At 49.4% G+C, this 13,318-nt stretch overlaps 1 long non-coding RNA gene across 1 annotated transcript; it reads left to right on the top strand.

The window, feature by feature from the left end:
- The first annotated feature begins 224 nt into the window (after positions 1-224).
- LOC121137994 lies at positions 225-4,329 on the top strand. Its single transcript, XR_005875241.1, has 2 exons — positions 225-1,074; positions 4,051-4,329. It is a non-coding gene; the product is annotated as an uncharacterized LOC121137994 (long non-coding RNA).
- Positions 4,330-13,318: the final 8,989 nt, after the last annotated feature.

Here is a 13,318-nt window from a genome sequence, read left to right as displayed (position 1 = left end):
CTGTGACTCCTCCCCCCTGCATCTCTGGACTCGCCCCCGTCCTGTGACTCCACCCTCTTTCCCCGGCCCCGCCCATGTCCCTGTGACTCCACCCTCAGCGACTCTGGCCCCGCCCATGTCCCTATGACTCCGCCCCTGTGAGTCAGGCCCCACCCCTGATTTACATAAAACAAATGGGAGAAAACCCGCGTTTTCCTCTGTGGATTCTCGTGGGGCGTGGCCCGGGTGGGGTCACGGGTTCCCATGGCGGGGGCGGGGCCGGCACGGCGAGCACAGCGACGACAAACAACGATAGCGGCAGCCAGAGCAATAATAATAAAAGTAACGAAAACAACGACGGCCACGGCGACAGCGGTAAGAACAGCCACGACGTCATCGCCTGACGTCACCACGCCCTACAGTCACCTGACGATGTCACCCCAACACAGCCCGCTTCCTGTCCGGCCCCGCCCCATTCCCTGTCAGGAGGAAGTGAAGGAACATGGGGGGAGGACACATGGATGCTCATTTGCATATTAATGAGCGAAAGCCGATCTGGGCTCTCATTTGCATATTCATGAGAGGAACCAGGTCTGCAGTCTCTGGTCCAGGAAGTCCCGCCTGCTTCCCTTTGACAGACTGGAGCCTCTCTGCCGGTGATGGACAGGAAGCTGGGAGATCACACGGAAGTCCCTCCCCTCCAGGGCTGATTGACAGTCGCTGCGGATCACCAGGAAATCAAAGGCTCTCAGTGATTCCCGCCTCAGTTTCTGGTCCCGGAAGTCCCGCCTTAGACGGACAGGGGAGTTGCGGAAGTCCCTCCCTTCCGCGGCTGATTGACGGAAAAGCCGAAGCCGAAGCCCCTCCGGGATTCCAGCCTCCGTGCTGGTCGCAGAAGTCCCTCCCTCTTTCCGTCTGATTGACATGAGCCTTCCGGAAGTCCCTCCCAGGCGACAACAGATGAACACCCGGCCCCGCCCCGGCGCCCTGGCCGCTGACTTCACCCCCGCCCCGGCCCGCAGGAAGTTGCGTAACCCATAATAATATAAATGGGCCCACAGGACGCCTCCGCCAAAGCCACGGGAGCCGAGCCTGGTGAGGGGCGGGGGCTCGGGGCACGGGGCGGGGGGAGGAGACTGGGCGTGGCCTCAGGGCCGGGTGGGACTGGGCGGCCTGGATTCCAGCGTGACCACTCAGGGGGCGTGGCCAACTCCTAAGGTCCGCTTCCTGGCAGCTACCTGAGGCCGCGGTGGGCGGAGCCTAAGGCAGCGGTGGGCGGAGCCCGAGGGGTGGCGCGATGACGTCACACGCCAGCGGTGATTGACGACTGCTGGGCCAAGATCGGGGCTTTCACGGAAGTGGCAGGGCCGTCTGCGGGAGGGGGCGGGGCTCCAGCCGTGACGTCACTGTCCCGTGTCCCCATCCTCTGTGGGCGGAGCCGATGGTGATTGACGTGGTGGGGGCGGGAACATGAGAGTTTGTGGCTAATTCCAGGCGGAGTGGGGGCTGGGCGGGGCGGTGACGTCACCTCTGTACGCGTCCCCGCCCCCGTGGGCGGAGCCTGGGTTGAATGACGTGTTTCCTATGGGAGGTGCAGGAGGGCTGCAAGGTGTCAATCAAGGGTCCTGGTGATGTCACCACCAATGGCTCCTTAGGCCCCGCCCCCGCTCGGGCCAGTGTGTGTGAGCGGGGTCGCCGCGGGGTCACCAGGGTCTGGGGTCACTCACTTCCTGTCTGTGTCACGTGACCAACACCAGCGTCTTCCTCGCTGGGCGCCACGCCTGCCGGGATCCTGTTCCCAGAGTCGGGTGCTGACCCCTGAAACCTCGGTAACCTATGACGTCACGGGCATGGGCGGGGCCCGGGGCTGTAGGCAGCGGGTGAGGGGCTGGGGCGGGGTCAAGGTAGGGGCGGAGTCACTCGGTGAGTTGGGCGGAGCCTTGGCAGAAGTGCTGGGCCCGCTGGGAGAGGTGGGGCCTCAGAGACAGGGTGTGGGTCAGGGGCGGGGCTGGGATATGCAGAGAGGTGTGGCCTTCGTAAGGGGCGGGGCTCCACAGAGGAGGCAGGCAGTGAGATAGTGGGCGTGTCACTGAGCACGGGCGTGGCTCACTTAGCCCCTATGCCCTGTCACTTCCCCCCTGCCCCTACCTCTCTTAGCCTTCCCCGCCCCGCCCCTTCTTGCCCTGCCCCGCCCCGCCCAGGTCCTGGCCCCGCCCATGCTGCGGGCAGAGTGCAATGGCGGACGCCAGCCTCCTGTGGGTTCGAGATCAGCGAGGTGGGCGGGGCGGGGCGGGGTCACTGCTCAGGGCTCCCTGCTGACCCCTCCCCAGGGCCCTCACTCAGAGCCAGAGACCTAGCATGAGTAGAGTCCCGGATGTGGGTGTGGCCAGGGACAAAAGACTCGGTGATGTCACCGGCCCCGCCCCGCAGACCTTCGAGAGCCACTCCCGGGTTCGAATCCCGGGCTCTGTCACACACTGCAGCCCCTGGAGTGAGGCCGGTGTTGGGTGAGGTGCGGCCCCGCCCATGTGATGTCACGCCAGCCCAGGCACCTCCCCAGACGCTCATGAGCTTCCCCATGAGGACCATGGAAGGGTTTAGAGGTCACTTCCGCTTGGAGGCGTGGCTTCCGGGTGACTTCCGCTTCTCCTAGTGTGCTGGGGTCACTTCCGGGACCCTAAGGACATGTTCGGGGCACTTCTGCGTGGGTGACAGGGTTTTGGCGGGGAAATTTCCCCTCACTTCCGCTTCAGGGAGGGGTATCTGGGGTCACTTCCGGTCTCGCCAAGGGCGTGGTCTCCCTGTCCATGACCATTCCGTGTTCCGCCCCCTCTGCTGACTGCGGCCAGGGGGCGGATCCAGGTGACAGTGACGATGTTGGCCACACTTGTGGCCGTGAGGGCGGGGCTGTTGGCACTGGTGACCCTGCTTCTGCTCTGCTGGAGGTGACGTCACGGGCGGGGCCTGGGTGCGGCCACGCCCCTTCCCCTGGGCTTCTTCCCCTGCTGGGCAGAAGGGGCAGATTTGCATATGCAAATGAGCACCGTCACGGGGCGGGTTTAGATATGCAAAACCCACACCACATGCCCGTCCCTCGTTGGGAGGAGACATGCAAATTAGACCCTGTGACGCGCATGTAAATGTATGCAAATAGACTTTGGGGCAAAAGCTCCCGTATGCAATGAATCCCCGCCCCTCCTGACTGAGTCCCCGCCCCTCCTGACCGACTCCCCGCCCCTGCTGACAGAGTCTCCGCCACTGATATTGGCCCCGCCCTCTGGCATCTGCTCCCGCCCATCCCAAACCTCAAGGACCCCATGGGGGAGAAGGCAGAGCCCTTGGAGCTAATGAGGGTGGGGCCGGGTAAGGGTGGGGTCTTGTTAGGTGGGGCTGAGGGTGAGGGCGTGGCCAGAGGAGAGGGCGGGAGCTGGTCCGGGGAAGACTGAGGGCGTGGCCTACAGGGGCGGGTTCATTGGAATTGAGGCAGGTGGTGCCTGGAACAGTGGGCGTGGCTGCAGTGGGCGGGGCTTCCAAGGCCACATCAGGGGGCAGGACCAGAGCTTCCAAACGTGGTGGGTGTGGCTCTGGCTGGGTGTGGCCCGTGTGGGCGTGTTCCCTCAGTCATTCCTTCCTTCATTCATTCATTTTCTCTCACTCATGTGCATGAGGCGTGTTCCTCAGTCATTCAGTCACTCATTCATTCCTTCATTCATTCATTTTCTCTCACTCATGTGCATGAGGCGTATTCCCTCAGTCATTCCTTCCTTCATTCATTCATTTTCTCTCACTCATGTGCATGAGGTGTGTTCCTCAGTCATTCATTCATTCATTCATTCTCACTCATGTGCATGAGGCGTGTTCCCTCAGTCATTCCTGCATTCATTCATTTCTCTCACTCATGTGCATGAGGCGTGTTCCTCAGTCATTCATTCATTCATTCATTCATTCTCACTCATGTGCATGAGGCGTGTTCTCTCATTCATTCATTCATTCATTCGATCATTCATTTTCTCTCCCTCCCTCCTCTCTCCTTTGTCCTCCTCTCCCCGCTCCTCTGTTTTCATAAAACAGATTCGTCGCTTGTCTTTCCCCTAGACTCCGGGGTGACCTTACCCTGTCGGTCTCTGTAGGACCCGACTTAGGAACAGTGTTGACTTTGCCCGTTACTGGTGTAGCTTCAACACACAAGAAGACAGGATCACCACTCAGTCCTCACCAGGCCAGAGGCCCAGGAAATGATTTGGAGAGAAAAACCTCAGGGATCTGGAGCACATGCACTGCAGGCTGATCATGCGCTCCCAGAATAAGCAGACAAGGGATGTGTGGTTAATAAATTCTGTGTTGCAAGAACCCTGAGTCTCTCCTGCTCCTGGTCCCTTGATTGTCTTTTGCAGGTTCTTCTGATATGTATGGTACCCAGAAATAGCAGCAGTGCCGCCAATAAAATAGCAGGGGAGTTTTCACAGATGGCTCCCGACCAAGGGTTATGTTGCATGATGGAAGCCCCATAGCAGTGATCTACATCATGCTTGTTTGTGTGTGCATGTATTTTATTTTTCCTACCCATGATGCCTTTCCATAGCCCAGGCTGACTTCTCACTACTCATTTCTCACTCTCCCAATTCCAGGTTTGGGCCCCCAAACTCTTTCTGGGATTGTTTGTTTTTGATATGTAAGTGCTCACCTAGGTTCAGGTGTCTGCAGTCAGACCTGACAGCAGCTCCTCGGGTCTTCACTAACATCCTCATGGATGGTTTGAGCTCTGCTGGGGCTCTGGGGAAATTTTCATCATTACATGCATAACTCCTCTTTGTTTGGACTCACCCAAATCCTGTAATAGTCTGAGGATCTTCCCCACTGCGTATTCAGTACAAGAGACCCATGTTTCCTGCTCTGTGTCTCCTGCCTAAATTATCAGCATATTTTATATCTCATTTTATTGACTACGTATATTCAAAGGGACAGTGCTAATCCTGGTCATTTTTGTAAAGTGAGCCTTGAAGTCCCCACAGATAAGAATTTTATATTGGAGCAGAAAGCTAGATGTCCTGACCCACAGGACACTCATCGTGGGTCTGGTGGACACCTAGGAAAAAGATGGGGAGTAGGGGATACAAGGACGGATGATAAGACAAGAGTCTGATCAAGGTGACAACTTTATTCATTCTAAAGGAATTTATATAGGGGAAGGGAGGAGGGGAAGGAATGGGGAATGTGCTGTAGCTGCGATGAACCTGGCGGAGCAGAAGGTCAGTGGGATGGGCAGGACATCCTGTATCCTCTGGTAACCTGACTGCAGACTCTAACTTTATCTTTCACATTCTACCTTCTATTAAGCCTATGCCCTAGATAAGCCCCGGCTCTGTTTCTGGAATTTGGCAGGTAGCAGGGTGGTCCCGAGTCATGGACTTTCTATGAGGGTATTTTCTTTTGAGTACGTGAGGCAGACATACCTGGTTGATGGCCGGAGGTCCCTGACATCTCCCCCTTTCTGGTTAAACAGAAATTAGGTGCAGCTGGAGTATAAGTTACCCGAGAACCACCGTGATGATGGAGCCTGTCTTAGGATCGATCTGAGAGGCTTCCACCTTACCTGTATGGATTACTTTACCAGCCATCAAAGCTCCTGACTTAGGGGGTGAAAGCATCAGAGGGGAGCCCGTCCTCGGTCTGCCATCAATAGCGGTGGTTATTTTTGTGGGTAAAGGGGCCTTCCAAGGCCCCGGCTGGGCTGCAAGGGGAAGCATGAGCAGTTTATGTGCCCCGGGGGAGTTTGTCTCCTTTATGCTATGTGGAGACTGGGAACATTAGGCAAAGTTTGCCTTCCTCCTTACCATCGCTGTCTTCAGCTTTCTGATAAGGACCACTCTCTTTCATGGCAAGCCTCTCTGGCTTTAGATATGGTAGATGCTCAAGGGCTTCCCCTGTGGCCCTGGGGTCTCCTAGAAAGGACAACTTGGATTCATGTCTGTTTGGGGTGAGATAGCACAGAGGCAAGGACTGTACAATATGATATCAGCAGTCCCTTTCAACACACTGTTATATCTTGGAGAGAACTGGCATCTCCTGTGATGTCACCAGTGTTGGGACAACACCAAGTGCGAGTGTGGCATTTGTTCAGTGCCTTCACTGTTGACCTCTATACAAGTTTGCAAGACTGTGCAGCCTACTTTGGAGTGAAAATAGAGAGCATAAAGAGACCAGAGAGAGGAAGAAGGAAGCTGACTTCGGTCTCAGTATCAAACATTGGAAAATAAGTGGATATGGGGAAAGAACAGAGAGTTCTGGATAGAGTATGAAAGGTTAGGGAGTTCTGCATAGTTTTCCAAACAATCAAAAGGAATCAAAGAAACAGAATTCACTTACAGTAAAGCTTTACTGCTTGATTTTTGATAAACCTTTGTCAGAATTATTTTGCTCTCTGTATCATCTGTGCTCCTTGTGAATAAGTTTCGAAAATAATGTGTTCTTTTAGTGTAAGAAGAATTTGCGAGTGCCCAAATATTTAACAGCACTTCTTATACAATGACAGAACAGGTCCAACATCTCCATTAACAGTGAAAGAATATAAAATTTAATACTTTGTATTGGCTAAATGTCCTTTCAAAGGTAATAGCACACTGATGATTACATTGAAGGGTTTCTACTTAATGAATTTCCAATTCAATCAATTGTTAGCTTTCTATTACTAATAGGGCTACATAATATAAAATTTTTAGCTTCTTTAATTGGGATTATATTCCAGGGGATGTTAGAGGATGCAAATGCAACAGTGTATTGTATATGCATATGAAAATCTGAGATAATAAAGGAAATAACTGTAAGGGAAATTTTCTTGAAAAATATATATTATTAATCTTCCTTTTGTGCAAAAATTATTGTATAGACTGTTTTCCCTTACCAGTTTTCATAGCATAATTAACAAAAGGCAACTACAATGTACAGAAATGAACCTCTAAAGATTGCTTCCTCTCATGAAGGCAGGTAGTTACAGTGGACAGAGGTTAGCTTCTAATACCTCCATCTCTCCCTGGGTTACATTCCCTTAACCTTACCTATCCTCCTGTGAAGTCTGTCTTGCATCCTTACTCTTTCAACATAGGCACAGGCTTTCCCAAACACCTTAAGTTAGCCAAGTATATTCTCAACTCATTTATTAAAATTGTTGGACTGTTTGGTAGATTGCGATTAATTTAAAACAAATCTGTCCTTGTTTTCTGTGTTGATTCTACTTTGTTGCTTGTTTTATTACATTTTATTCATTTTGTGTTATAGGCACATTAATACTCTTATCACATCTGTTGCACAAGTATGTATGTGGAAAAGAAAGGACAATTTCCAGAGATCCACAGACCAATTGTCTCTTACCATGTGAGTTCTGAGGATTGAACTCAGGACACCAAATTGTTGACAAGTTTCTTTACTCACCGAGACATCACACAGACTGCATTTCCTTTATTTCTTTAATGTTTTCTTTGTCCAAAAACTCTGCTCTCTACTTTATAGTAACACATTTGAGTTTTGGGCATGGTGGGGTGTGTCTTCTAGGACTAGTGTGGCTGGTGCAAAATTACTGCACTCTGAAGTCAATTTAAGCCATGTCTTGTGTTCCAGGCCAGGCTGGAATACATAGAAAAATGAAGTCTCAAATCACCAAAAGGAAAAAAATGAACACATTTGATTTTGAGGCCTTTCTTCTTCCTTTGCTGTTTTTATTGCTCTCCTTTTTTTGAGATGTATGGAATGTTCAGGGTTGAGTTCCAAATGAGAAATAAACATTCGGTCCTGGTAAGATGGCTCAGTCAGCAGTGGCTGGTGGTGGCACATGACTTTAATCCCAGCACTTGGGAGGCAGAGTCAGGTGGATCCCTGTGAATTTGAGACCAGCCTTATCTATAAGACCTAGTTTCAGAACAAAGGATAGCCTCTAAAGTCACATAGAAACCCTGTCTGTACCCCACCCCAAAAAATATCACTCATTTGGATAATGTTGCTTACTCCTAAAAAATGAAAATTAGATGAGGGTCAGGACACACATGGCAGAATGAGAGATTGACTCCTGCAAACTGTCCTCTAACACACACACACACACACACACACACACACACACACACACACACACCAGCAGCAGCAACAGCAAATGTGAAACTTTTCTTAGAAATCCAATAGAATAGATTGACATTGTTCTGTGCATCCTAGATGAGGGAATTTTTGCTATCTCCCTTTTTGGAGTCTGGAGAGTTCAGTCACTCTAGTTGTAATGACACACTTACCTATTGAGTGTCCTTTACTTGTTCACTGGAAGGGAATTGCTCTTGGTTGGTTTAGGATTGGGATTATAGACATTTATATAGCACATTACAACGCATAGTGCTTCAAGTAATTGACGACCCCTGCCCTTTGATTGCCAATGATTTTCTTTTCTAGTCACATTCCCTGGCAAGCATCAGTTCACTGGTAGTGTGTCTTATTTCTCTGACTGACCTGAGTGCCCAATTGGGAATCTGCTCTCAACAGTCCATGCATTTCTGTCAAATAAAATAATAGTTGGAGTCCTGGCTGGATTCTATGAGAGAAACATGTCCAATTATCAACAACCCCCATACTTTTGTTCCTGAAGCCCACCACTTGTCTGCCTTCAACCTGGCAATGTCTTGCATAGTTTTTGTACAGCACTACTGGGACATACCTTCAACCCCTTTCCAGTGATGTCATTCCTTAGTCAGTACACTGATCTACTTGGTTTCTATGCACTATACCAAATTTACCATAAAGTTCTGGGGCCAAGGATGTGAGTGCTGACTTCTACAGATAAATTGTATAGCATTTAACCCATTTTAAGGTCTGTGGTGACTATATTGATAATGTAGGATAGTATGTTATTAAATTCATACCTGTTAATTATGGTCTACACATAAAAGCCAGAATAACAGAAAATTTGATGGGTCTCAATACAAAAGTTATTTACAGCCATCACTATTTGGTGCCGTCAATAAGTGAGATCAATATGATTGTTCTTATTGGTCAATCAGAAATCACCCACAGCCTTGTGTTGCACATGAATGCACAAGTGCATATGTCCATGAGTGTGTGCATAGAGAAGTAAGGTTCTCACGAGGAACCAATGCGACATTGTTCTTAAAGTATACTTGTGCATAAGAACACATGAAACATGTTGAGGCATTCTAGAAACCATGGAACTGAAGTGAGATAGCAAGAACTTCCAAAGGCAAAGGTGTCCAAATGGCCTGTCTAAGAAAGCTGTCTGCTTATTACTGCAGAATAAAGACTGAAGTGCACAGGGAAATACAACAATCAAAACACAGGACAGCTTTTATTAGGCTGGGAATTCATCATTATACTTAGTCTCTACAAGGTTATCAAGATAGCAAACCCTGTCTCCAGTCAGGCCATTCAAAATTATTGGTGAAGCAGCCACAGAATTAAAAGTAGGGAAGCACAAAATCACAGTGGACATGAGCAGTTACTTCTGAAATGCCGGGAACTGCATCCTGTTCCCAATAAGTCACCAAAGCAGCTTATGAGATGACCAAATAGAGGTCCCATTTCTAGTCCAAGTGGAAAGGAAATGTGTCCCTTATCACATAAATAAATATTGTGTGTGTCTGGGGGTCTCTCAATCCCTGGCTCCTGAAGTTCTCACATTCACTATATATCATCTCCCATTGTCCAGGTAAGAACCAGCAGTAGGTAATATACTCATCCCTGGAAAGCTCTTCATGCCAGCATTAAGACTACTGGTTACATGTGGTAGATGCTCAGCCAGGTAAAGGAGAAACTTGAAAAGGTTTTCCACTGTCTGACATCAGTTCCCCTAATTTGGGCTTGGGTAGAATGATTCCCAGGGGCCCTGAGAAATGTGTTGCACTTTCTGGGTTGGCACAATGCATGGCATGCCCTGGTTTGTGTGAAGTATGCATCTCCTTGGAGAAGTCCAGGATAAAACTTCTCTACCACATCTCCTCTTATTCTAGCTCCTCCCTACTCCCCCTGTTCCCAGCAGGCTTTCTCCTTAATGTGTCTTTTTAGAAGCCTGCATGCTCCAGAGCCCAAGAAGTGGGCAGGAGCCCTTTCCTGAAGCCTCATAAAATTTTAAGTGACTTTTCAAGTGTGAAATTGACACATGAGATCTGATACCCCTGAGATCAAATTGGCCAAAGGTGATGTGTAGGCCCTTGATCTGCTGCAGGTTTTCACTAAATATATCAGAGAAAGCAGTCACTATTGAAATTTGTGTAGTGGGAGTTATCCTTAGATGTCAACTCTGTCATGGAAACTTCAGAGGAAGCAATGGATGCAAGGAAGATCCTTGACCAACTTTGCCTACTGGTGCCAATCCAGAGCTTGGCATCCCAGTCTGAGCATTAGGGAAAACCTGTTTATGAGGAGCTCAGCACATGAGCTGACAGAGGGAAGTGGTTGAAGGATTCCTCAGTTTCAGGGCACAGAGCAAGATCTTTGGTGAACCCCCAGATGCATATGTGAGCCCAGTCAAATTCCAATTATTAGGGATGCACAAAGAATCTTGACCAAACATTACCAAATGGAGCCACTGCAGATGAACATCCAGCCTGGGCCTTAGGTCATTCCTCTAAACAAGGAGCTCAGCAAACACATGAAGGAGCCGGGGGAAGGGGCTGCAGGTCTCCTGACTGTTGGATGTTTGGGGACCCCCAGATACATATGAAATCCCAGGCAGCTTCCTGATGTTAGATATGCACAGGGAGACCATGAAACTTGTCTGTGATGGAGAGAGAATGAGACTGATAACCAGTAATTAGGGAGTTGATGACTGCACATTCTGATCACTGTCTAGGTACCACACACTTATGAGTGGCATAAACTTTGTGGCAAGGATGAGGACAGAATCAAGAGGCTTCCAGGCATTGTGATTATTCATCTGGAAATAAAGGGCTGGCCTGTGTAACATCAAGTGACTTCCATGTACTTCCCATTGTCTCAACTGTGACCACCAGCCATCTGGCTTCATATGAAATTCAGGAGGAGGAAGGACCTCATTAGATAACGAACTTCTTTTGGCTCTCATCAGTCATCAGCCATCCCTGACTGATGTTCTTATGACTTTGTTTGACTCACTGGACAGCCTCTGACTCTTAGCTATGGAGGATATGACAAGGTAAAGACACCAAACTTGGGTCTAATTTCATCCAAACCTCACTTTTAATCTCTGCACAGTGATTTCTCAGATGCTGAGGAACAGGAGAGGCCTCTTGCTACCAGGATGCAGAAAGAGATGAGAGCTTGATCTCTTTCCACTGAATTCAGGGTCATCCCTTCAAGTAAATCAGTCACAGATCCACTGTCTCCACCTGCTCTTCCTGTATGGCCTTCCCTCGAACAGCCTTCTGGCCTTGTTATTGATTGAGAACCTTATCCAAACTAACCTCTTTCACATTCCATCTCTGCTTTCCAGACTGTGGGAACTAAGACATGAGCAGAGGCTGCTAAGGGAGTCACTGAGTGAAGCGGGACTCTCTGGCTTCCAGATATTAGGCCTTCTGGGGGATCTTGTAATATCTTTGAAATGGACTTTGAAAATTAACAGTGGCTCAGCAAAACTATCATGTTTCTGTCTCATAAGGATTTTTATCATAAAAACAATCAACAACATTTTCCTCTAATACATCATCCAGTTCCTGTTGTTCCCCATCATTCATTCAATCATACCCTGGCTGTGCCTTGAGGAAATTAGCAGTAGATGAGGAAGCATTACTTGACTTAGTTTCTGTCCTCAGAGGAATTACCTCATCCTGAGGGTTCTACTTCTGCCAAGATTTCCATTTCTGTTTTGTTCTGAAAGGAGGTCTCTAATTTGGACCCATAATTAAAATGCCTGAAGCACGAATTGCTTAGGGCCATGGAATTCATTAAATTTCCTCATCTTTGGTTCTACTTCTTTTCAGTCTTCTAAAGACAGGCTTCCTTCTGTGAGGAGCCGCCCTCGCTATCGCTATTGCCGTTAGAAGATGGCGCTGACATCTGCTGTCAGTTGGAGTTAACCGTTAGAAGATGGCGCTGACATCTGCTGTCAGTTGGAGTTAACCGTTTAAGCTGTGCCTCTCCCGTGGCGTCATCTGGGGTGATGTGCAAACCACCAATCCCGGCTCTACACGTCTCACTCGGAGCTCCTAGGCTTATATAAGGGGCTGGGTTTCTTAGCTTGGGGTCTCCCTCTAAGAAGCTGATCATCTATCTCTCAAGATGCATTAAAGCTTTACTGCAGAAGGATCCGAGTGTTCTGCGTCGTTCTTGCTGGCGAGACGGTAGCGCGGGACATCTGGTGCCGAAACCCGGGAACTCTTCAACATCGCCGGCGCCGCGGGAGACCCCTCGGAAGACGGGGCGGATTCAGAACTGCAGGGACGTAAGTTCAGAGAGGTATGCTTTATCCTGAACACCCCTTTCTCGACTTTGGCCTTAGTTTGTCATCACCGTGGGACGGGTCAGTGGAGGCTTTGGTGCTAGTCCTGTTTGTCCTTCTCCTTCATCGTGGCTGGTGCTGACAGAACGGTGCTGTCAGTCTGGTGCTGTCAGTCTGGTGCTGTCAGTCTGGTGCTGTCAGTCTGGTAACGGAGTTGAGCGCCGTTTTTAGATAAGCCGCTAGCGCGATGGGGTTGTCACAGTCAGTGGTTACTGCCCTACAGACTGTGCTAAAACAAAGAGATCTTAAAATTGCACCACGAACACTTCAAAATTTTGTGAAGGAGGTAGATAGAGTGGCACCATGGTATGCTTGTTCCGGGTCCCTCACTGTGGCCTCATGGAACAAGCTAGGTAAAGAACTAGACAGGAAGCATGCAGAAGGAGATCTCCACTTAGGTACCAAAGCCATTTGGAAGCTAGTTAAAAACTGCTTGGAGGATGAGGCCTGTCACCCTGCTATAATAGAAAGTCAGGGAACCTTAGAGGAAGTTCAGGATAGCATGTCAGAAACTGAACGGAGTGAGAGAATGGGAGCTCGCAAAAGGAAAGACATGTCTAAGAAAAAAGGCCCTCCCCAAGAAGTTAAGAAAGGGGAGAGAAAGAAGGGAGTGATCATTCACCCCCTAACAAATCTAAGAAAAAGAAAAAGCCAGAATCTAGTCTATACCCTACAGTAGAGCTAGAAGCCTTGGAGCTAGATAATTCTGATTCTGACACTCTGTATTCTAGCGAAGAAGGTGGTCTAGAGGAGGAGGTGGCACGGTATGAGGAAGAAAGATATCACCCTGATAGACACCGGCCACTGAAAACAAAAATGAATGTGAGGCCACCGCCTATAAATCCGGCGGGCTCACGCCCCTCAGCGCCTCCGCAG

The sequence above is a fragment of the Mesocricetus auratus genome, unplaced genomic scaffold (genome assembly GCF_017639785.1).
Source record: "Mesocricetus auratus isolate SY011 unplaced genomic scaffold, BCM_Maur_2.0 contig_2225_pilon_subseq_3530475:3546976_obj, whole genome shotgun sequence".
Taxonomy (NCBI): Eukaryota; Metazoa; Chordata; class Mammalia; order Rodentia; family Cricetidae; genus Mesocricetus; species Mesocricetus auratus.
The sequence above is the reverse complement of the archived record's forward strand: the minus strand, read 5'-3'. Positions and strand labels throughout refer to the sequence as shown.